The sequence below is a fragment of the Diorhabda sublineata genome, chromosome 2 (genome assembly GCF_026230105.1).
Source record: "Diorhabda sublineata isolate icDioSubl1.1 chromosome 2, icDioSubl1.1, whole genome shotgun sequence".
In the NCBI taxonomy this organism is placed as follows: domain Eukaryota; kingdom Metazoa; phylum Arthropoda; class Insecta; order Coleoptera; family Chrysomelidae; genus Diorhabda; species Diorhabda sublineata.
In genome coordinates, this window is record NC_079475.1 from 31,325,057 (window position 1) to 31,351,163 (window position 26,107).

General features: G+C 31.7%; 1 protein-coding gene across 1 annotated transcript in view; it reads right to left on the reverse strand.

Annotated features, from left to right (window-relative positions):
• Positions 1–26,107, reverse strand: part of LOC130452850 (limbic system-associated membrane protein-like) — a 1,112,215-nt gene that overhangs the window by 818,775 nt on the left and 267,333 nt on the right. The window lies entirely within an intron of this gene.

Below are 26,107 nucleotides of genomic sequence, written 5' to 3' on the forward strand. Positions count from 1 at the left end.
AAGTTTTTTCCCAAAATTCTTCTGAATAGATCAAGGGTGTAAACCATATCCAACAAAATATTTGGATTTCTTCCAGTATTTTTTTTCTGTAAATCTGGTAAAAATAAAACACTTTTGACGATGAAATTTGTTCATTTACTAGGTACTATTTTCGAAGTACATATTCGAAAAATACCGCTATGTATTAACGAAAAACAAATTTTTTGCAATATTTATTGGAATTAACTTTCGATGCAATAGATAAAATGACCCACCAAGGTGTTGCAATTCATTTCAAGAGGTGCTGCACTTCAAATTATATATTATCTTCTTTATTCTAGTGGAAATACCGCTGTATGTCGAAGCTATAATGGAGAACTCTTAAGATGAATAGGGGGCTAAAAGTCTTATTGGGAAAGATCGAATGAGCAACTTACGATATGCTTGAAATATCGGCTCTTGTAAACAGAATAGAGCGGAGGAGTGGAAAGTTTGCTCTAACAATAAACCAAACCAAAACAAAACTAATTATAGTGGATAAGTCTAAGGTAGTAAACAGAATTTCTAAAACCGAGTGTAACACTCAGTAGTAGTGTAGAGTGTTTGAATAGTGGCAGCAATGAACATTGATTTTAGAACACTCTCGTTGGCGATGAACTTCAGAAAAAATAAGTCAGAAGCTCTTCACTTTGAAATACATTGACATTTTGCCAAAATGAAAGATAAGAGTGAACATTTGTTTCCAGGTAGAAACGATCGTTACCGAAGATACAGCATCACGGCCACTTTTAACCACTTAGATTTGGAGTTTATGTATACAATACCATCAAATGGGCCTAGACTATCGATATGCAATCGGTCCTTGCTTCTTCCAGGCTAGTTTCAAATAAATTGCAGATTTTTTAGGGTTATGTCCGGATATGACATAGTTTTTAAAATAATATATAATGTGTTCCAGCAATAATTTGAAATAAAGAGAACCTCAAGATAGAGAATATCAAGTGACCTAGATTGTAGTTAGTTTCCAATAATATGGAAGCAACTGATGCGCAAAAGTACCATTTAATTCTAATCAACCGGAAGTATTGAGCTCCACTCCACTCAAATTGATCATTACAGCTTTTGGTAATAAGACAATTGAACTCGTCTATTGATAGCAGCCACCCATTTATTTGGGTTCGATTCATGGTTATCCACCACAATGCAGAAGTAAATTACACTGAAATTTTTGCAGTTTATGGGATCTTACCAAATATTTGACACACTACTGAGACGGAATTTACTAAATATGGAAAGTCTTTCTTATATTAGTTATAGTCACAGTGATTTACTCTATATTTTTCAAAGTTGAAAACAATATAACAAACTTGGCGTTAGAACGTATAATAAATTTTTCTAGTTCTAATAAAAATTTTGAGAAAGCGAACAAAAATCACTTCTGTGAAATTGTAGACTGTGAAACATAATTGTAGAAGTTGAAGTTGTTTTGACTTTTTTGACACAATATGTGACTACTATTAATTCGATTATATATGTCAAGTGATGATGAAATTTGATCAAAATTCATTTCAAATCTGTATTCTATTATTTGATAAATACATTTCACTTCCCATATAGCTGTTTATTGACCACTTATTGACGTTATTTCTTTATTTTGGCCCATCTTGTATACGTCCTGTTATTTCTTCTTATTTCAGCTTGTACATTCTCATCTACTGACCGGTCTCAAATAGAGCAGTTTTTAAATACTTCAAACGTTGAACCAAGTTGAACATTGAACCAAATTTTTATAATTTTTTAGCCCGTAATAATTTTATAATATCCTTGAATGTCGATAAAGACAGCTTTATGACATTAGAAATCATGAATATTCAGATTTATTCACGTTGATTATCATTGAGTTTGAGCCCAAATTCGATGTATATCTCATTAGCATTCATCAGAAGAAACAGAAATTGCTGATTAAAGATAAGTTGGAAGTACGCGAAATTTAACTAAATATTGTTTCAAAATATCAGTGGAATTTGAATCAATTAATTGCGTTTTCTTTCAACAAACAATTAATTCAAACTTCATCAGTTAATCAGTTTTCGATCTAAAATCTAATGAAGTATGAAAATCTTTCTCAATATTTTTAAAGCACATATAACAATTTCCATGAATAACATGATACTCTTTGAAATCCACTCCACAACTTCTCAAACTTCTAGTTTATTGCAAATTAAGTGCAATAAACATTCCAAACGAAGTATACTAACACTAAACTACCCTACTAACTGAATCTACGGTCTTATGGAGAAGTTTAACCCAAGTTTATCTAGTTTTAGTCCATCAATAATTCCAGAGCTGGAAGCTATGAGCAGTTTTAAAGTTATCCTGATATTCTGAGTCACTTATTTGTCAATTATTTATTCAAAGCAGTTAAACCCTGCTAGTACAGATAAAATTGAAACTAAAACGTACATTTATTACTATACAAAATATGATAGTAATCACTCAAATTTATAAATACATCAATAATTTAGAAGTAATGATACTCAAAATAGTTATTTATGGAACAAATGAGTAGAGTAATACTTTCTTCACGAGTAGGACGGTTTCCGGCAATTCCTACGAGTGAAAAAATTGTTACTTTAAATTGTTACGAGTTTCATACAAAAAATTCTCTACGTTCGTAGACTTAAAAAAATAATAAGAGTGAAGAAAAGAAAAAGTTACATTAATATTGGTACTTGAATTTAACATTTAACGAGTTCGAGGAAATAACATCGTCTATAATACTTGTATTAGCACATATTGGATTGTTGGTAGGATCGTGAACATTTACAATGTTCCTTGAAGTCGAACTAGTTGTTCACGTTAAAATTTTCACAGCGGAGTCTATTTTCTTGAACGAATATCAACAAAAAAGTGTGAGTTTATCGGAGAAACAAATTAACATGAGAAAGAAAGCGTTCACAGCCCACTATTTGATAAAACAACTTTATCATTGCGTTAAATAATGACGGTAATTTTTTAACGCAAGAGCGTGAAAAACTGAATCACTACGGTACTTTTTTTTCACGCTTTTGGACCGATTCAGATATTACATTCTTTATTCATTGAATAATAGTACAAGCAAAGGAAGTAAGGTACAACTAAGTCCTGTACTATATGTCACATTTACATTGTTAACATCAAGCTGAACATTTCTTTATTCAAGAAGGAAAACCAGAAAACTAGGGAGGCATACCGCTACTCAGCTCAGTTTCATGTAGTTCATAGAAACATATAACAAACCTGTCCACAAAGCAGACGAATTTGGAAAATACAAAAAGAATCAATCAGTCAAGTCTAGTTCCCTTTTTTAGTCAGTTAGTGCAAAAGGGTTAATAATTCGGAAAGAAGGCATGTGTGCTACGTAGACCTACGCATTTGCATAGTTGCTGGAATGCGATGTAGTAAAAACTCTTAATAAAATGTGAATAAGCATAAGAATATGATTTAATAATAATACATTTACACAAATATATATAGGTTGACATTTGATATAGGAAGTACAAGAATTAACGGGATTTCTAGAGGGAAACTCATTATCCACTAAACGCTTTATCTAATATTAGATGAAATAATAAATCGCATATCAAGGTCATTCAAAGAATAATATTACTGTATTCATTCTATATGAAAGCTAATTTCTTCATCATTCGAGTATCGATTTCAGAAACAAAATTACCGTTGTTTCAGCCAATCAATGAGAGGTATAATTATGAAATAGGCATTATCATCATAATCATGAAATAAGTTTAACCATCTAGTCATACGAATCATCTAAAGGCTAAATAGAATGAATGAAGGGGACTTGTTGATGGCGATTGTTATGGTTATTTTTATACAGTGTCAGCGGTCACTGTCGCCTTCATGGAGGCTCTACAGAACTGGAGAATCCTGTGGACGTTGCTGGCTTGAAATCAGCATTGTTCAACTAGGTCAAATACAATACTTCTCCATGTATTGTTGAGAACTTGGCATTTACAAATAATTTTTACTGTAGTTTCCTCCTCCTTTCAGAGGCTCAGAATGTGTTTCACATGTAATAACCCAATATCGCATACACTGCTCCTCTGCTTTACTTTTCTTCAGTATTTTCACCTCCTAACCTCAGGAATTTGTCTCATTCATGAAGGTTTAGGCATCTCTGTAGCTGAGTCACAGAAGATATGCCTTTTTGTTTCTCCTTTCTCCCAATTCCAAGGTGTTTATTAATACGCTAGTAAGAGATTCCCACTACCGTCCAATCGGCTGATTCAGTTCTTTGCAGTATTAGAGAGTTCAACTCGAAGCTTTTACTCTATAACGCCTCAGTGCCGCTACACTGTTTCTTCATTAATGCGGTTATTATCTTATGCAGTAAGCTGGACTGTGATAAGTAAAGACATTTACGTGATCTGCATAACAGAAGCGTACCTAGGATTCTTACATGCATGAGATGTCACAATTTGGAAGTAAGTTAATCCCATTACATTGCAACCCATTGCCTTTATTTATAAATATATATTACCGACATACAGGCAATATCGTCAATGGTGGTTTCAGCTTTGTTGGACGCGTCCGTCTATGTGGCAAGCAAAGTCAAAAATTGAAATGTCGGCAACCTGTGATCGACTACTAAAATACGTTACAGAATCAATAGTCGCCAAAAAAAGACGTCAAAGAACATCGAGCAACCTAAACGGAAGTGTCTAGAAATTTATCTAATGAGGCAGAAATAAGGCATGGATTTACTATTGGATAGCAGTAGAGAGATTATAAAACGTCGTTAAAAATTTAAGAATTTGAATACGACCCTTATTATGTAGATTTCCAAAGAATTGTAGAAAGTTGTTTACCAAGATTATAAGGATCTCATTCAAAATTATCAATTATCAATGTACTGCTATGAACTAGTCCCTGTCGGGTTATAATGGAGTTCTTAAATTCGGCGACGTTTCATATACGTTTGATATACCGCGGAATTCTAAGAATTGGAGAAGTGTTCATCATCATCATTGGTTCTTTTAAACCATTTCTAGGAAGGTCTATTTATTTGTTTGTTCTATTTCGTTATTTTATAGAATTTTTGAGAACTTTTATTTGGATATATAAATGAGTTTGTTTAGAGCAGTTAGTTAGTCTATAATGAATACTCATAGTGAACAGAACGAAATAGAAAAGTAACCGAAGAAGTTAGTTTAGTGTTGGTGATAAGTTGATTATTCTTACTTACGAAAGTGTAGGATAAAGTGAACAGATAAATCAAGAACGTGAGTGACAGTGTTTATAAGTTCACCCTACTAATAGAAAGAGTGTAAATAAATACAGTATGTGAGTTAATGTTCGGCTCTAAAGGGTTTATACAAAATAATTCTGAAAAAAGAAAGAGGATATTTGAAACGACGTATAATTTTCAGATTTGTATATGTTTTATTAGTTGAAATTAATTTTAGGAAGGAGCACTTGACTTCAGATTTCAATCATTCCTCCAAGAATTCATCAACAACAGAAAATTAAGTTTTGTGAACATATCAGAATTCATGTTACAACTAAATTTATGGCTTAAATGCAAACGGAAAAAGTTATAATCAAGAATAAAATAAGGAGAATTTTCCAATTATTCTCAAAATGATTCCTTGAATCATAAAGAGAAGAAACAATCAAGCTGCATAGTTTTAATCAGAATGTTTTACAGATGAGTTATATTCTAAAGAAGTTCTGAATTGAAATTTCTTCGTGAAATTTCTTTTTTATGTATTTTCATATGTCCATATACCTTTGAATTGAACGAAAATCACTAGTTTCGCGATAGGCGTACCTATATTAATGAAGAAGAAAAAATATTTGAGTTTCCAACAACAAACTTCTCATTTCCGCTCCTTCTTCCACATCAATTTCCTGGCGTGATGAAATCTATTTGGTTTTCGTTTTATATAACCAAGCCCAACATATTGAATTTTAACCACAAATTACTTCTCGAAACAAAGCAACATTTTAAGTTTAGAATTTCTCATTTTTACCGAAACTGAATGAAAAAAATAGTATACGAGGGCAATTAACATATCAAACGTATACAAAACAGTGATTATATTTTTTAAGTATTTTGATGTTATTTGTTGAAAATTCAAAAGAATCGGACATATATTCTACTAATATAAACAAAAAGGGTTGGGTGAGTATGAATCAAAAAGCAATTACGAGTGTTATATTAACATTGTTTTTTATATGGAAAAACCATTAGATAAAACGAAAAGACTTTTTAGCAGAATGGTTTGTGAGTGGTTCTAAGTTTGTAAAAGTGGCCACAAATACTATCATATTGACGGGAACGTGTTTTGGGACGTGTATAGACAAGATGTCTAGCTACCCAACTCACTACACTAGGGCGCCCCCTAGGCGCGCAGTCTCGTTATTTAATAGCCAGACCTCGTACATACAGTATAGAAGAGTGCCCTTACAATGTAAAATATAAACAATAAGCAAAACTTGCTGATACAGTTCTGGTCTGTTGTGCGAGTTCAACAAGAGATATACTCAGACCTTATGTGGATCGAGTAACAGCTATAGATTATAAAAAGTATAACGACTGCCTTGATAAGTTAGTTGATTTTGTACATCAACATTACGTTGAAGACGATATTTTGGCCGAACAGCAAATATTATATATATATATATATAATATATATATATATATATATAATATATATATATATATATATATATATATATATATATATATATATATATATATATACCATAGATCCATCCAATTGTAAATTATTGGCCACTTTTTTCTCGCAAAGTGTATGATGGACGGTGGAAAACCAAAAATGAGAATTTTAAAGAAGACCTAATAAGATATATCGTAGAAAATTAAGCCTTGCTGAGCGGCCCTCTCTTTAGAGTGAGTCATTGACTCACTAAGTCGTTAATTATGGCAAATAAAAAGAGTTTCATCAGATATATCTATTACAAAAATATATGGTTGAATATTTTGTGCCAAAACTTTTTGGTAATACTTTATGTTGGCAGCTATTGAATTAGTCTCTGGCATATGGTATGAAATACAAAATGTTAAAATCATGTGTAGACCGAAATGTTTCAGGTCCCAGCCTTTCTGCCTCAATTATCAACTGTCATAGATTCTGAGAGGCCCGGTGAAAGAAATTACATTTACCATAACATGTTAGTTGACTTGTGTCAACCTAGTAAAATGTTATAATGGTATAAAAGACATAATATATACGAAAATTTTATCTCTCAGCTATTGTTGTTACTTACAAACAATTTTATATTACAAGGATTTTGGTTATTCGAAAATATTGGTCACATTCACCAATGTGCATTTCTATAATGAACCATTTTCTAAATTGCAGTTTAAGCTAATGCATTGGATACCTTACATAACTCTAATAATATGAAATATTCTAATGTTAAATCGGAGCAATGTGAAACGAGTTGGGTCATTTTGAATGCTTTTCTATTCCGACCTATCTTAGTAACATTATCACGAATCTCATTTGCAGTATCAGCATAACAAAGTTCATTGGACAAATTGTATGTGCTATTTTAATGTCAACTATGTTAATAAATTAACGTAACTTGTTTAAACTTAGACTGGTAGACATAGAAACATTTCCAAATAATTCGGGTCATCTGCATAAGTCGATTAGAAATATGCCGGAGTGCACGTTAATCCCAGAATAAAGTATTAATATAATCTTTAAACAGTTCTCCCTGTATATATTATCAGTTTTCTTTGAACTATTAATATACGAACATTTTAATTAAAATTGCATTGCAAGTTTTTCAAAAAATTTCCATGTCCAAGATATAGTATTCTATATAGTATATAGGGTTCAAATGTCAAACATTATTGAACAGAAATGAATTATTTTAATTATGATAAGAGGTTACGGTGATTGTAAAGAAACTAATCAAATAGATCTAGAGCTAGTACAAGAATTATTTGAACAGGATTAGGACCGCATATTGGAATTCTATGGATGCAAAATGCAAAAGAAAGGTGCGGACCTTTTTAGAATCAATCGCCTCAATCACATGTACTCGAGTGATACGGAACCTAGATGGATAAAGAAATGTAGAACAGAAATGCCTTTGAAGGTTGAACCATTATTGGTATGAGGCGATTTGAAAGGACCAAAATATTCAGATTTGTTGAGAAGTCTGAGAGTTCTTTGTAATAATAGAAGCGGTTTTTCACAATTCTAATAACCAGATGATGCATCATAACAGTTAGCGTTAGTGTGAAGATGCTTAAATGAATATTTGAGGACTAGGAGATTAGGAGAAATATCACACCTCAGCATGAAAATGAATGGAGACCCAATAATATCAATTACGATATTCTGATGACTATAGCGAACACAATCGAGGGATTACAGTTGCTTAAAACAAAATCAGGATAGGGAGAGACATAATATCTAAATCTCAATATTACAAAGACCAAATTTGTGATATTCAGTAGGCAACTTCACAAATGCACTACCTTAGAACTCAATGGACATCAACTTTAACGGATCTCTAAGTTCAAACATCTAGGAATTGCTATTACAGAAGATTTAAACTCAGACTATGAGATAAAGTGCCAAATAGAGATTGCTCGAGCAACTTTTAAATATATGAGATCCTGCCTTTGTAGCGACAGTTGACTGCTATGTGTCATCGGTAATGATATAGGGAGCAGAGATATAGACTCTAAAAGACAAGACAATGAACCAACTCGTTGCATTCGAAAGCTGGCTTCACAAAATAATGCTTCGTATTGTATGGAGACAGAATATTACAAACGGGATTGTTTCATAGAGAGCAAACGTCGAAAGGCCACTCTTGACGACCGTAAAATGTTCAAAGACATCATATCTTGGTCATCAAGATCACGGGGCATCGTAGAGTTGATACAGGGAGAACTGAACTTAACAGAGAACCGTGCAGCTTTTGCCATGGTGATCGTCCGATCAGGAAGACCGGACAAGGCACATGGAAGAAGAATTTCTTACTCTATACTTGTATACGACAGATACGATTTCAAATATCCTAACTGTTAATTAAATATTGATTGAAAATGTTTTATGAATATTTCAAATTCAGTTTATTCTCTCCACATTACAGTTAATTATTATATTGTATTCATAATATCCACTCTTCAACTGAAAAAACGACCCATTAGCAAGTCATAGTTTTAAGAGGTGTAAGAAATAGAATAATCAAAGACGATCATTATATTATTTCACAGGACAAAAGTCGATTTATTTCCGCATTTCCTCAAAATCTATATACTATCGGGATGGATTCTCTTCTGAAAATTAAGTTACATTTTAATTACCATCCTAAATGGAACAAAAAATTTATTTCCATGGAAATCGTCGGAATACAGAATTAAGTAGAATTCCGATTATAAACGATAATTTTGGCGAAAGTTATTATCATGTTCACTAGTACCATATCTGTCGATTTATGATAAGATCATTTAGAATTATTATCCTTGTCAATTATAATTATAGACAAATGGTAAAAATTGCTTCACCAACAAGTAATAATTCGAAATGGATTGGTTTTCTAATGAACACAAAAAGTTCAATTTGCTTGATTAAAACTTAACTATCCGTGAGGCACAAAAAATTACTAATCATTTCAAGGGATCTATATTTTTTGTTGTCAAAGCCGTGAACCCAAAAGATAATCGCATTTATATATTCTCTCCAATTACTTTAAGCTCATATCGAAAACGACATCGAGATTCTTTATATAAGATACAAAACATGTGCATCCTACCACTTGAAACTTCAAAAGAAAATACCTGAAAAGATCCGTGAAATATGAGTTGTGGGACGGAGAAACTACTGACCCATGTATAATTCAGAAAGATAAATATATTGAATATAACGAATTCCGCTATATCGTTCGGGAGAAAGGAAATATTGAGTAATAAATATAATAGCAAACGGTAACGGAAATTTACTTTGAGAACTTTTATTAAACTAGTTATTAATTCTCTGGAATCCGGGATGTTCGGCGTCACCCGGTCGGATAAGCATTTTAGATTATGATGTACATTCCGCTTGATTCTATGATAAGAGGACTTTGATGAAAGGTACGTATATACAATCGAAAATAAAATGAAATATGGAATAGCCTGAATCGATTTCAATATAACGGATCGGCGGAATTAGTGAAAAATATCACGAGATGAGGATGAAATGGAGTTAAGAGGAAATGAATTTATTCGATCAATCAAAGATTCACGTGCACTTAAGCCGGAAATTTTTTCAAAATATCCACAAATCTGTTGTAATAGGAAATTTTAATCTAACCAAACAAAATGAACTGTAAACGAAATTTTAAAAAAAAGTCTTTCGAACGTACGTGCTTCAGTGATGAGGCTGATTTTTTTAATGACCATGTTCAATTAATCAATTTGATAGTAAAAACTCAAGAAATAGTAGCTAAGCTAAGAACTAGCTATCTTCAGTAAGTTATAATAAACCTACGTTAACTATAACCCTACATTAATTTATCGTTAAGAAACGATCTCAGGATCATATCATATCATACATATATCATCATACATATATCCACAAATTGCATTGCACGAACACAGCAAAAAAGTGAACAATCTTAACGAATCCTGGGATTGATGGAAAAGTAAGCATATACAGGGAGCTTTGAGGTCGAATCATTTTATTTATTTACGGATGTGGAATGATTGAGTGAGTTCTTGCGATTAATTTCGGCACTTACATCAAATAGGACATCTCAGAAATAACATAAATAACTGTCCTATTTTTTATCTTTCTATTAGTATAATCCAGAATCGACTTGTTCAGAAAATGATAGTATTCCTTATTAGATTTCAGGGATTTGAAAAATTTTTAACATTCGGTTATTACTAATTTCTTTATTTTTTTAAAGAAAATATTAAAAAGTGAGTGGAATTGGTAGTTTATCTGAAATTTGATACAAAAACATAATAATATCTAGTTACTTGGGCTATAAGCATATCGCAGCAAATGGTCGCTGTTTTTTTCAGAATAACTGGACATGTTACCACCGTTTCATTAGACCAACGTAGAAAGGTCATTTCTGTCTTGTACACCAGCATTTCTTTTCCAGAAGTGTTCGATAAAATGAGAGAAGCCAATCGCAGAAGGCGAATCATTTTCCATCGGGATAATGCGAGCTCTCACCCATCAGTTCAAACAAAAACGTTTAGGAACAGTCAAAACATCCAACTGACGGGTGATCTGCCCATTTGTTTGGCACCCTATGATTCCTTCTTATTCACGCAGATCAAAAATAAATTGCGAAGTCAACGTTTTTCTACACCTGAAGAAGCGGTTGATACGTTCAAATCACATGTTTTGGAGGTACATCCTCGGAATGAAAAAAATGTTTTGTGAAACATTTAAACCATATCCAATTATATTTTCATCTTCATTTGTCTGAAGCTTAATTGACAATAGTCAGTATACTTGAATCAAAGGGGAGGTGTTATTAACAAAGAATTCAATATATCTGAAAATTATTGTAAATCAGTATATGACTTCCATAAAAAACAATTTTAGTAAGTCACTCACAAGATTGATATTAATATGAATAATATAATCTAACGATCAAATGAAGTAAATGATTACTATTCGGTGGTACCCAAATAACTCTCTATACACTTATAACGAATCGAAAATATCTTTATGCAGAATAACTTGTTAATCCTCAAAATATTTTATATTGATTTGATAGTCATCATAGTTGAAGAGAGCTTGAATCGAATGATAATCTGATCACACAACGTTTTTAACGTTAATATGATATAAAAATAGAGATGAATCATTCCCTAATAATTCAAATATAAACGAAGTTTGTTTGGAGCCAAGACTTGAAATGGCGATGTGATCATTCCCATTTTACATTGAAAGGATTGTAATTTCCGCTGAACACTACCACTTAACACAGCTTTATTTTTTCCTTGGAGCACTCTAGGGTGTAATCTTTTGTATTATCAATAATACAAATAGTTTGCATGTCCCAAAGTTAGTTCATAATTTCACAATTTTCACAATTTCTTTTGCAAATTTGGATTTACTGAAATATTTATATATACTGCCACAAGATCCAAATTTAGTTGGGTCGTTTATACCGATATTGATTTATCCAGAATGTCATAAATTGAATATGAGATGGACGATGACCTAATTGAATAATGGTTACTTCTCATAAATATTCCATGCTAGAGGTACAGAAGATATTTACATCAACGATTTCATATTTTATTGCAACCTCTACATTTACTGTACACGTATTGCTGAATTATCTAGAATTGCATTGAAATGTTTGCTAGAATTGATCTTACAGTGTATTTCTAAAGCATGGCGATATTAATCGATTTTAAAATAGTGCACCAACCAATTAGGTATTGGTTGCTACATCCATCTTAGTAATCAATTAAATAATCAAAATATCATTTTATGAAACATTGTTCCATCTATAGATATCATTATGACAAGAAGTCAATTAGAGGTATGTATTTGTCGAGTTGCTTCTTGGTTTGTCAATGACTAAACAATAAATTTTTCAATTTACCTCGTAGAGGCACTAGTATAAGCAAATAAACAAAAATCTATTTATCTCAAACACCTAAACATCAAAGTGAAATGAAGCCAAAAAACAAAGCGTGCGAATTAATTAACGCTTTCTTGTATATGAAATAGAAAACGCAAATCTAAAAACTTGGGATGCGAAGAAGCCCAGACGACATAAATTATGGTGTTTATAATGCAAAACGTATTTTTTAAACCTACCAGTATATATTTTTCTGGTTATTTTTTTTTTGATTGAATATAATTGTCAATTTTATCAACTTTTTATTACTGTACAATAATTGGAAAATTGTTAATTTGAAAAAAGTAGATTATAAACATGTTGGAAATACCATTAACTCCTATGAAGTGTAGAGAGGAAAGTTAATACATGAGTCCTTCACATTGAACTTGCATTCCATGATAGTAATTTATATTATAAATATTTTCACATATTTAATAAACCTTTTCAACTGAACTATCCACAATATAATAAGAAGCAATTCATTATTGGTATATATCATACTGAAAAATCACCGAAAAAATAATTATTGAATATGATTTGAACTATTTCCATTTTACAATAGCCCCATAGACCGGAAATGCTGCCCAAGTTTCTTCTTTGAGTTGCCCCGAATTGCCATTTGTCATTTTCGTTACAAGTCTAATGGCTGTACTTGATTTGATACGTGATGAGGCCTATTATTAAATATAAATCCTAGATGATTTATTTCAGTTTAGTTTAGATCATTTATTTCAATTTAGTTTAGATTATTTATTTCGTTCTTCCAAATTGAGATCCTGACCTTTATCTAAAAATATTTCAATATTCATTGAAAACTTCAGTACAATAATAAAATTCGTTGAAACTTTTGATCTATATGACTCAATTGAATGATAGAAATTTGAAATCCAGTTTCTGCCATTTTGATTATTACTTCCTGATAATTTTCCTCTCTGTTAGTGGAAACAATTTTTTGTATCAGTATATTATGCCTTCATATTCATTCTTAAATATATATATATATATATATATATATATATATATATATATATATATATATATATATCGATTCACTTTTTGCTATATCGAAATACTTCAAAAGAATTTTTGAAAATATATTTTAGTGCATTAATAAACACAATAGATTTTTCAGTGCGTGCAAATATATTCAATGAAATATGTACTCTTGTCATATTCTTTTTTGAGAAAATAATAATAATTAACAATATTTATAAGGAAGCAATAAAAAATAACGGCCCCACATATGCAAAAAAAAATTCTTGTTCCCGAAAAAATTCACTCTGAAATCACAGAAGACGATAACTGGGTTAACGCACGTCTGTAATTGTGATTGTTGGTATAATAGTACTGTAAACAGTTTGCTCAGCATGAATATCTTTAACGGTTCCAAAAAATCCAGCTTAGCTGAAAAATTGATTTCAAACTCAGTGTTTTCTCTAAATTTAGTTCCTAACGATATTGGATGTTTGCAAAGCTGAAAAAAATGCTTCTTGGAAAAAAATTATTCAAAGGAGAGAGTCATTTAGAGAACAAAATGGTCTGTTTAGTATGAATGATGGTCAACCTCGGAACTAGAGACAACTTAATTTTGTCATTTTCAATTCCATACATCAGCACCGTACATTATTTTTGATTGCAAAAGGAAATTTATTTTTTTTTTCTTAATTGATATCATCAGAAATGAAAGCAATTTTTCAATAATTCAACTTAGTTATCATAAATTATTATTTCCAAAGTTTTAGGCAGTAATACATCACATTAATTTTGCAAAAAAACAGAATTGAGGCGGAAAATTTGATCATGACCCTGCTTTCAAGCATAGTGGCATTAATTACCTGTTCTTTCACCGTACACCAAATCCATTTAAACAATTACAAAATAAAGTGTTGGTACTTAATTGAAAGCAGGTGGTAGTATCGTTATCAGTGTTTCCACGAATTCATTTCTGAACAGCCAACAGCATTATTGGGATTCCAAGTCAAGTTTAAAGAACGTTTTTCCATTCTTCAAAAAACATCAAAGATATCACATCTACTGTTTTTTCAAGAGAAATATTTATCAAAACTTTTTCAAGAACATTGACACTGCCTATGCCAATTTTTTTCAGAAAAAACAAACAAAACTAGAGAATTTATGCTTCTATAAAGATAGCAGTTCTCCAACGCTTGATACCTTCCACGATTATTCCTATGACAAACATCAGTGATAACTGACGTCTGTTTTTTAGTAATATTCACAGTATCAAACTGTTTAATGATAATAAGCTGGATCTAAAGGACATTCACAGTTGGTTTTGTATTACAATACGAAATAGCCTATGAAGTGAGAAAAGAAGAAAAGGAAACAGACGTATTATACAACAGACTGAGATCAATCTATTATCCTAATTTATGCGGATGACCTAATAATATTTGCCAATTCAACAGAAGAGCCACAAAACAGAATAGTGGAGTAATGAATTGGAACAATATGAATATACAGCAGACAGAAATAATGAAAATGTAAAGCAAACGAGAAGAAATAATTATGCAAATACAAGAACAAGAGAAGAAGAGCATTGACCATCTGAAGTATCTAGGGGCAGTTATAAGAAGATTGAAATTGCCTATGCCATTTATCAGAATAAACAAAAAAAATTAGAGAATACATGCTTCTATGAAGATAACAATCCTTCAATGGTTGATATCTTCCACGGTTATTCCTACGATGAATATCAGTATAAATTTTAGTCTGTTTTTCAGTAATATGGCGTAGCCAGTAGGGCTAAAAAGAGATAACGGAACGAACCTACGAAAGTAATTAAGTGATATTTACGGTTGATCTTGCATTATATTACGTATGGTGGCGCGTTGCAGTTTATCGTTCTTTATTTTGAGAACAGTATGGGAAAGTATGAGAACATATTTGCAATGAAAATTTTTGCCAATTCTATGCTTTATGATGGTTATTAACATTAACATTAACATGACTGGAACAAGAAAAACAGGGACTTTTTCAAACTTTTTAACATAAATACTAAAAATAAGCTTATTAACTCTAATTTTAAGGTTTAAAGCTGGAATACTTACCACCCTGTTTACACTACAATTACACCAATGCGCGTGAAACAGATTACCTTCAGTCTCTGAAAACGGTAACTTGATTCTCGAAAAGTGAGTCAGACACAACGGTGGTGAGTGTTCGTGCAGTGGTAGTGTGAACAGTGTGTTCGGTATGAACATCATTAACGGTTCCAAAATTTCCAGCTTAGTAAAAGCTGAAATACAGGGCCGGATTAAGATTTATAAGGCGCGGGGCTAAAATAATGACGGGGCCCCCTTAAGGAATTCGAAAACCCGGAAAAATTCACAAAATAATATCAAAACGTTAGATTTGTGGTATCAACACATCAAAAAATACAGAATGATTTCCAAATGATGGGGCCCTCTTGGACCTGGGACCCGGGGCTATAGACCCCCCCCCCCCAAGCCCCTAGCTTAATCCGGCCCTTCTGAAATACCTTAACTAGAAACATGAGGTCAAAGAATAATAGTTCTATAAAAGTAGCATAAGAAGTTTGGGTGAAGTACTTATTGTGAACTTTAGGATAAAACTATGATGAATGGAACTAAATATGTTTTTTTTTGTTCACAGAACTGAAGACTATTGACCAACGTGTTATTTATCTATAATTGATCAAACGAAAAATCGAAAAAGGGGTTATGCATATATTTATATTGTAATTACAAAACATTTCAATGTCTTTTCAATTATTTTGAATCCACACTAATTATCGGTTTTGTACATGGGTTGTGATTACGATTTTCGTGAGCAAAATTGTCGACTTATTTTTATTTATCATTTCAATGTCTTCTCTCTTACAAAAACATGAATAATGATCTTTCAAAATCGTTATCAAAGAATAATTTGAACAAATATACTGAACACTTTGTTTACACTCACAATTACACTGTCTGACACGCTTTCGATAACCAACTTGAGAGACTTCAGAGACTGAAGGTAAACTAAAACTTTTAGTTTGGTTAGAAAGCGCGCCAGACGATGTAATTGTGAATGTTGGTGTAGTGTTAGTGTTCAGTATGATTATCACGAACGGTTCGAAAAATTTCAACTCAGTTTTGAAGAATTGATTAAGATATTTCGAACTATTGGAAGAAAATTATGATCAGTGTATTAAATTATTGTAATGGTATTTTGTTTAAGGAGAAATTTGAACAGTAATATAAGGTAATGAAAGCACAAATTCAAAACACGAAAACGAAGTTTTAAACGAAACTTATAGTTTAATTTCAACATAACAATCAACATTGCCTGCAAAGATTCCAAACAATTTTACATAGATTTTTCCAGGCTAAATATTTGAGTACTTAAGATTTTCATTGATAAAATATGCAGTATATGAGTAGCAATACTTAGTCCACGTCTTATCATCAATTAATAAAGATCGCGTCCTCTGCCATCTCGACAATAGTCTCAAACTTCTCTCTATACAGCACTCTTCAGGTATCATTAAAAATGTATTATCAGGGTATGAAGCTTTTGAGTGACACATCTTAGTAGAGTATCTCTTTAAATAAATTATAACGCTGTTCGTGCGTTACGGAAAAGTGAGGATAAGAGCAAAATGAAACTTTAATAGTTCCAAGTAATGGATGAGTATGCAGTCTCCTGAATAAATTATAGCCAATTGAGGACAAGGGGATCGGGCGTTTCTATTGCAGAATAGATTCTGCAACCACGCTTTTTCGGTGGAGACGATTTTTGAGATGTGAAAGGAGAAACTCCCTCTTCCATTAATAATTCGCAATGTCCTTACTTATAATTTACAAACCGTTTAAGAAAGGGAATTGCTGCCATATAATCTTCATGATTGTGTTAATTAAGTTATCTGAGTCATATGTACTTGTGATTGGTTAGCATAATTCTGTACGACAATCTGAACAGCAGCTATATTTATCATATGCCCCAAGTCTAAATTAATACTGTAAAATCGACTTTACAGTACAGTATGGAAAAAAATTTTATTAGATACATGGTGCAAAAGTTATTGAGTACTGCTTTAGAACAGTTCTTTTCTCGTGTCAAATAACTTTGTATGCAAATTACACAGTTGAAGTAATTGGAATAAAAAGTAAAAATAATGAAAAGCGTTTCAGTGAAAAAGCGTACAAAAAATTAAAGAGTTACGAAGACGTAACTAATACTAAATGACGTACGTTTTTGAGTCTAAAAAGTATTTGTTAGGTTCAAAAAAGGTGACATAATAAGATATATGTTATTCGCTTCCAAATTGTAATGAAACATGTATTCGTGCGAGTAAAAAGAAATTTTAACACAATTTAACTACCAATAAAAAGTAAATTACTATTTCTAACAAGAAAGGGGCTTTAACTATACGTATAATGGATATGCCTCTCCTGATTTCCTGAAAGGAAACATATACGGTTAATGGCTCATATTAACATGATTCCAACAATGTTGGGCACTATTCACGAATAGAATGAGAATAATAATTACTGTAGAAATTTACCCTAATTTTGATTCTAAATTCAACCCTCACAAGATAGTTCATCAATAACAAGGCTGTTAATTACGTTTTGAGAGAGACAAAGGCAAACAAATATTTATGAATGTATAAGGCTTTATTTTTTTTTTAAATAATCCCCAGATAAATACTCTTTTGCATGCGCTTCAAACAGTTGCCGAAGCATTTTTTCTGTACCTCCAAAGCATGTTATCCAAACCCACCAAATGCTTCCAAAAGTATAGAAAAACGTCGACTTCTTAATTTATCTTCGGGAATAAGAAGAGATCATTGGGTACTAAACATAGACTAAACGGCATCAATTCGATGCTTTAACTGTTTAAGAACGTTTTTGTTTGAACTGATTGAATGATTCATCTTCTGTTATTAGTTTTCCTGATTTGTTTCGAATACTTCTTGCAAACAAATGCTAGTACACCAGGCAGAATTGACCGTTCTCGTTGCTCTAATGGAACGGTGGCGACACAACCATTCCGAAAAAAACAACTATTGTTGGATTTGGCTCGTCTTGAAAGCCCCATACAATCGATTGTTATTTAGTTTCGGGTTCATATGTATGGATCAATGATTTGTCGGCTGTCACGATCTTATAGATATCTTTTGAAGTACTGCGAATTTTTTTAGCATTTCTTCTCACCAATCATCACGAGCTTTTTTTGAGCGATTGTCCATTTGTGCGGTATATAATGTGAAAAAAAAAATAATTTAATATTCATGCAATATTGAATGTATGCAAGTGGAGCTGGTACCCAAGTATGCCTCAACCTCATGACGATCTCGCAATTTCAGTTTACGCATAGTATCGATGTTTTCTAGCACAACAGCTGATTTTGGACGACCTTCACGAAATTCATCCTAGTGAAGTGGGACCACGATTGATTTCGAGAAATTAGCGAAACACGATGGTTCGAGATGGTGCTTCATTGAAATATATCGAAGCGAATCTATTGACATATTGCTGTTGGTTTAATCCACGTCGAAAGTCATAGAAAATCATCGCACGAAAATGTTCGTGATTTAATTCCATTTTTTGACCAAGACGAATGTCTCATGTATCTGTAAACAACTCAACACGTCCTGAGTGCGTTCATCATCAAAAATGTCAAACTTTATAATAGCAGTGTCAGATATAATATATTCATATCAGTGTTGCTATATCTGAAAACTTAAGTAGCGACTCTCGAAAAATAATAAGTAAAGTTTAGTGAATCCTAATGATATGTCATATGAAAAAGGTTTTATATTAAAACCTAAGAGTATGCATTTCTGCAAAAAATATTCATTCTTATGTGGAGATAATAGTGCTTATTCCAATTAATTTCTATGGCTAAAGTGAGATTTTCTGAAATAAAAAAATAGTAGGAAAAAAATCCATCCATTTCAAGTGAAAAGTGTTCAAATATCTCAAATCAAAATTGTGGCACCAGTTTACGGATTTACTCACAAACAAACCGCGAAGCAAAGGGAAGAGCTAAATATAAAAATATTGCTATTTTTTTAATAATACGTGTGGGAGATTATTTCATCTACTGTAAATGTTAATACACAAAACCAAGCGCGTGAGTACATTTCAGAACTCATAAACTGAGGAATTGCTTCTATATTAAAAATATTATCAAACAAGTACAAAGAATATTATTGAGGAAAATCTTCCATACAACAATGCTTTTAACAATATCTAACAATTTTAACATTTTTATACTAGACTGTTGATCCATTGTTGTTGTGGAAATCTTAATCGGCATTAATTTTCATGATGCTTCGAAGTTTATTCTATTTGCTCTGGAAGAGATCAATAGTAAGAAATTTTCTTAGAGAAATCAAACTTTAGACCATTACAGTTAATGGTTTGAAATATGTTTTTTAGACTAGCGTTTATTCCATTAGATGTAAATTCGCAACAATACATTAAAAATTAGAATGTAATACTTATTTGTTCAATGGACAATATACTTGATGGGATGAAGGTGATTTCATGAAAAAACTACATACCCATCGTACAATTATTTAGCACAACGAAAAGTTGAGTCAACTACTTTATTAAATACAATATAATTAGAATTAATCGCCCATAGAACCTAGGTTGCAAATATTCCAGCTTCGAAACAAATACTGTACGTATTCTTAGAAAGTCAGAAATTCAAGATTTAACTTAATACAAACACGTATCTCTCAATGACTTCAGTTGTTTACTGGTTAACCCGATAAGCAACACTAAATAGTTAGAATTATTGGGAATCGTTGATGATATCAATAATGAACACACAATTCTTCCATTTGTTGTCTTAAGAGATTCTAGTTTACTTGTGGTATTAGTTTTTCTCAAAAAGTGAGGATAAGAGAATTCATTCGTCGTATTTTCAGATCCCACTACATATTAAACATTTTATGGATAGCTGGTAGCTGTTTTCTACTAAGATTTTTGCTTAGAATCGTAAATATCAAAATCATTGATGAGAATCGTGAGGTCAGGTTTGAAATTCTGAGAGTAACTTCAAGAGTTGAAAATACTTTCCACCTTCCTACACCTCGAACAAATATTTAAGTTTTCTCTACTTCAAAGGATGTCAGATTCTATGATTAAACTATTTTCTGTTATTAATGACGTTTCATTAAAAAAAATTTACCTAAATTACTGTTCTGCATTTGATTTTGTCTTGTTTGAACAGAATATAAATAAAAAATTAGATAATCGTCAAGCCTGTAAATAAATAAAACTGTTGAAGACGCTACTGACTCAAACTACAGAGCCACAGAAGTTTCTGTTTCAACAGTTATTGAACAAATATTTGATTAATTACAAGATTTTAACGCATAACCTTGAGCTCTCAATAATTACAGTCTAATCCTTGTCGAGAATCATTTATTATAATTTCCTATTTGCTAAAGCTATCAATAATAATCTTTCCGAGTCCAAAGAAGTACATTTGTTCTGAGATATCGATCTGGATAAAATTCTGTCGAAGTGTATATTCCAAACTTGAGTTTTTAGCTGTTCTCTGAAATTCTCTCGTGTTCTCTCCGATAACGATCTATCCTGGCTTATTGACGTGAAGACATTTATACAACAAAGTATCACCTTAAGGTCGAAAATACTGGGCCAAACTATATTCATTATCTGTGTCTCTATATAATTAACTGGGTAAATTCATATAGTTTTTGTTTTTACGGTTGAACGATGTTAAAGGAAATTTAATAAAATTTTGAAGGGTACTTTTCCGCAAATAGAATTTATTGTTTTATTGTAAATAATTTTGAATTCATAGGATTGAAAATTCAATACTCAAACTGACTTTGATAGAAATATTGATTAATTGAAATATTGGCATAGTGTTTGGTTTAAACGTGGTTCTATCACTTCACACCCGAAACAAAAACACAAACAAAGATGCTTGACGATTCTTATTATAAAAAGGGTATCACTCTTCTGAACATCGCTGGGAAAAGTGTCTGGTGCTAAATGGAGACTACGTTGAGAATAAATATTTTTTTCCCAAAATTTTTCCTTCATTGTTTGTTGTTGGGCCAGGTACTTCTGGAACCATCCTCGTATTGTAGAAAGTATACGATCACCAAATAACGTTTACTACTTGTCAGTCTGGAATGATTCAATTCTTATCTCATCATGCATAGGTAGTGAAGACAGCCATTCTGAGGAACTTGATTAGTGCCCCTCGTTCTCAATATATGCAAAATACGCTTCAGTATTCCAGAAAGGCACCAACTTTCTCCATTTTTATCAATGTTATTGAATTTTTGTATTCTAATGTTTTTATTGTGTTTTTACTTAAATCTATTCTATGCTTTACGTGAACGGCAGGTTTTATGTGACATAAATGACAACCATTAGGGTCATGTGAATAAAAGCTTATCGTAGAAACATGATAAATGTTCCTTCAAGAAACCCATTATATTTATTGATACATGAATGATGTCCATAAAATATATAACAAAGCCAGTCACTTCCATTTAGTGATAAATTTATTCAAATTAAATGGCAATGAAATGAAGTCGGTTTTAAGGTAAAGTGAATCAAAACATTTAAGTATAATGTATATTAAAGTTGAAAAAACTAATAATCACTTATAATAACTTTCTCAATTTGTATTTTTTCAACAAAAAGATAACCACGCCATATTTCAATGAAAGTATCTATGGATAATTAGTTTTTGTATTACTAACAACATTGTTTTGTTTTCATAATTTGAATGAGGGTTAATTGTTATATTAGCATTGAGGTAATTATCTGTATTTTGAACGGCATAATGAACATATTAATTAATTTTATAATTGCATCACATACCTGACCATAACCTATCAATATTGACTTTGTTAATTGAAAAAGAAGTTATGTCTCCTAATTATTTTTAATTTGTAATGATGTTTAGTTCACAGAACAAATGAAATATGAGAGTTCAAATCATTTATAATACTCAACAATATCATTATTAAGTTAAGTTGGAACAATTATTATTGATGATTTGAGGAATGATTTCCAAAAGTCATTTAATTACTCTATAAAGAACTAAAGTCTAAAGGAATAATGTACAAAGCAAAGGAAGTGAACAGCAGGAGATTACGAGATTTGGAATATACGATCATAACGAGAGATCACCATCGAACACTCAGAATTATACTATAAAAACGTGTTTCTAAAACATGAAATGAAATGAAATTAGCGACCTCTGCCTTACAAAATACAAATGTATTTTCAAATTTGTTGACACAAGATAAAAATGAAGGGAAGGTTTCAGAAAACAACTAAACGTTATAAGTTCTAACTTAAATCACTATTTGTTTTCATAAAAAAACTATTAGACATTTAAGATATGACTATAAACACTTCTAATGACAAAAACTCACACACACACAAACTACAAGTAATCAAATTCTATATAAATATAGAAGCTCTACAAACATAGGGATATAGTACATCTCCTGTGACCCAGAAGTTCACGTGGAAGAAACAGAAAGGGTGTTAAAAGAAATGAAAATTGATAAAGCGGTTGGTAACGATAGAATAACAGTCGAACTACTTAAATATGCTGGTAAAAACATGTGGAAAATACGAGCAAGAACATATACCAGTTGTTCACGATATAAACGAATACCAAAAGATTGGAACTATACCAACATAATTCTAATACACAAGAAAGGCAGCAAAGAAGACATCGACCAATAAACATGCCAGCAATCATTTACAAGTGGCCTCAGTACTATCGATCACATTCATACGCTGAAAGAAGTTATGAGTCGGATAAAAGAATATGAAGTACCACTAGCACTGCTCTCATCGATTTCGAGAAGGCCTTCGATTCGATATATTCCAAAGCAATCATAGAAGCCATAGCAAATCAAAGTGGTCGGCAAATCATATGTTGAAACTCTCGCCAGCAGATACGAGGAAGAAGCTAAAGCGAGAGTCATGATATATGATTGAATTCGCGAGAGAAAAGTGAGGCAAGGAGACTCAAAATCTCCGAAATTCTTCACAGCAGCATTGGAAGAAATATTCCGTGAATTAGAATGGGACAACAAAAGTCTGAGAATAGATGGAGAATGCCTTAACCAAGCTAAAATCAAGGTGACTTGCAATGATCTGGTAAATAGAGAAGACATCCTAATAATTAATTCTACAATGGAAACTGTAGTAGAAAACATATACTACCAGAAATTGATCGAAAAAAATAAATAATAACATGGAGATGGAGATGAACAAATATGATGAACATATAAAAGGATGACTAAATTGATTAAATGAAAAGCCCGATATTCCACTTGGACAACTTCTGTTCTATATGGGATGGAAAATTATTATTACAGCCGTTATACTGAGAAATGTACTAGTGAATTTTGATGTTTCCAAAAAGTTATCATAAAATTTATCAGGCCGCAATTCTTAACTTATTGATTTCAAATGATCAATACGTAATCAGGAGCTCGGAATATATTGGAGTTGTACACTTGGTGTTTAATTGGCACATTCTCACTACGAAAATGCTTGAATTAATAAGTAGACAAGGAAAAATTACTTACTTACTTATACCAAAATGGAAAACTATCAATACCCTTAAATTGGTTTATATCCAATGGTTATATAATTTATATAATTAGATTTTCATAGTTCAACTGTATAATAGGCCTTTGAACGTGAGAAATTTGATTCCATTATCAAATAATTTCTTTGATTACATACTTCCGAAAATTCAATTGAGGGCGGTTTTATGGAATGCGTGGCTTTTATAATAATAACAAGGCAAGTTATGCTATCTGGAACAAATCTTTCAAATGCAAATAGAACCGTTTAACATAATAGAAGGTGGCGTTCTTATGGGGAAACATTATTTTTTCGATTTAACTTTGTTTGGCTCCACAACAATCAAAAGTATAAATACATACATATAAATTTACTGTGTGAATCAATAATCGTATGTTAACGGTATTTGGACAAATTTGTTGCTGCAAGATGTTCGTATGTTTGTTTGTGTATATATGTATAATTTTATTATCAATAATCTCTTTCCTTGCTGTGACATGCGTTGTATGTCTAGAATGTGCGATGACTCTAGCAGCCAAAGATCTCAATTTTCTATTTTATACGTTCCAGATGTACTGTACTGAAGTTCCATAGTCTCTCTGTTCTTACTTAGGATTATACAATCCATAGATCTTCTTTGGTTGTAGGTTCCTAGGAGTGTGACTGATTTTCTCATTGCCGCCTTGTTCTCTTTTGTTTTGAAAAGAAGTTTTCCTCTTTTTGCCTAGCTGGTTGAACTTATCTAGGCAGTCTAAAGCCAGTTAAATCTAACGAAATTGGAGCTCATTACTCCAGCTGCTACGTGAAGGCTAACAGAGAAGATGATTATTTCCTCTTTGGAATAAATCTTCCTAGAATTTTCCAATCACAATTTGCTCGAAAAATATTTGGGGTAGCGCCCACTTTTCACAGTGTTTTGTTCTGGGTTCGTCCTGTATCCTCCGATAGTATTTATGTTCATTTCTAATTTTTTGAAGTGAAGCATACTCATATCCACATTTGATATCTGTTTAAGGAGGGTTTCGTTTTATCACTGATGACTTCTCTAAACATTCTGAATGAAGTTGTGTCTGATACGCTTTCCATTAATATATTGAGATAGGAAAGATTTATAATCACTTCTAGGGCAGCGCTTGGGTATATTTTAGTGGCCCGTCGTTGTTAATGAATTTTGAGATCGATCAATAACAAACAAAAAGAACATTTTTGTGAATTCAAACGAATGAATACCTCCTTTTGAACTATCACATACACTTTTATATCTTAAGAACTCAAGGAGCCAAATTTATCATAAGGCCGCTAGTAAAATGTTGAACACTTATAAACAGTTCTCTCAACTTCTTTTTTCATCAGTAGTCTGGTTCACTGTATTGGAAAATAAACTTTGATACGTCACACAATATATTGATATGTTCAAAGTATTATATATTACGACAGCACCGTGAAGCAAAGCCTATATAATCTGTTGAAAAAAGATTATTGATATTAAGGACTCCATCCCACTTATAACGTCGTTTAAGAAAAGGAATTTTTTTCTAATTTCTGAAAAAATACAAACATACCTGCAGGAGATAAACTCAAGGAGCCAAATTTATCATAAGAAATCCGCTAAGGAATAACTGGCATGCTAGTGAATTTTTAAGCATTTATAAAAAATTCTCTCAGCTTCTGTTATCATCAGTCATACGGTTAAGTGTATTGGAGACGAAACGTTAATACGTCAAACAATACGTTGATATGTTGAAAGTATTATATATTACGTCCATATAATCATAATAATATGCCGTAAAATGTATAAATATACCTCGTGCTTCTAACGTCGTTTAAGAAAAGGAAGTTTTTTTTTTCATTTCCGAGAAAATACAATCATAGATTCTATAACCATTTTGTCGACCGAAAGTTTTACCTACAGG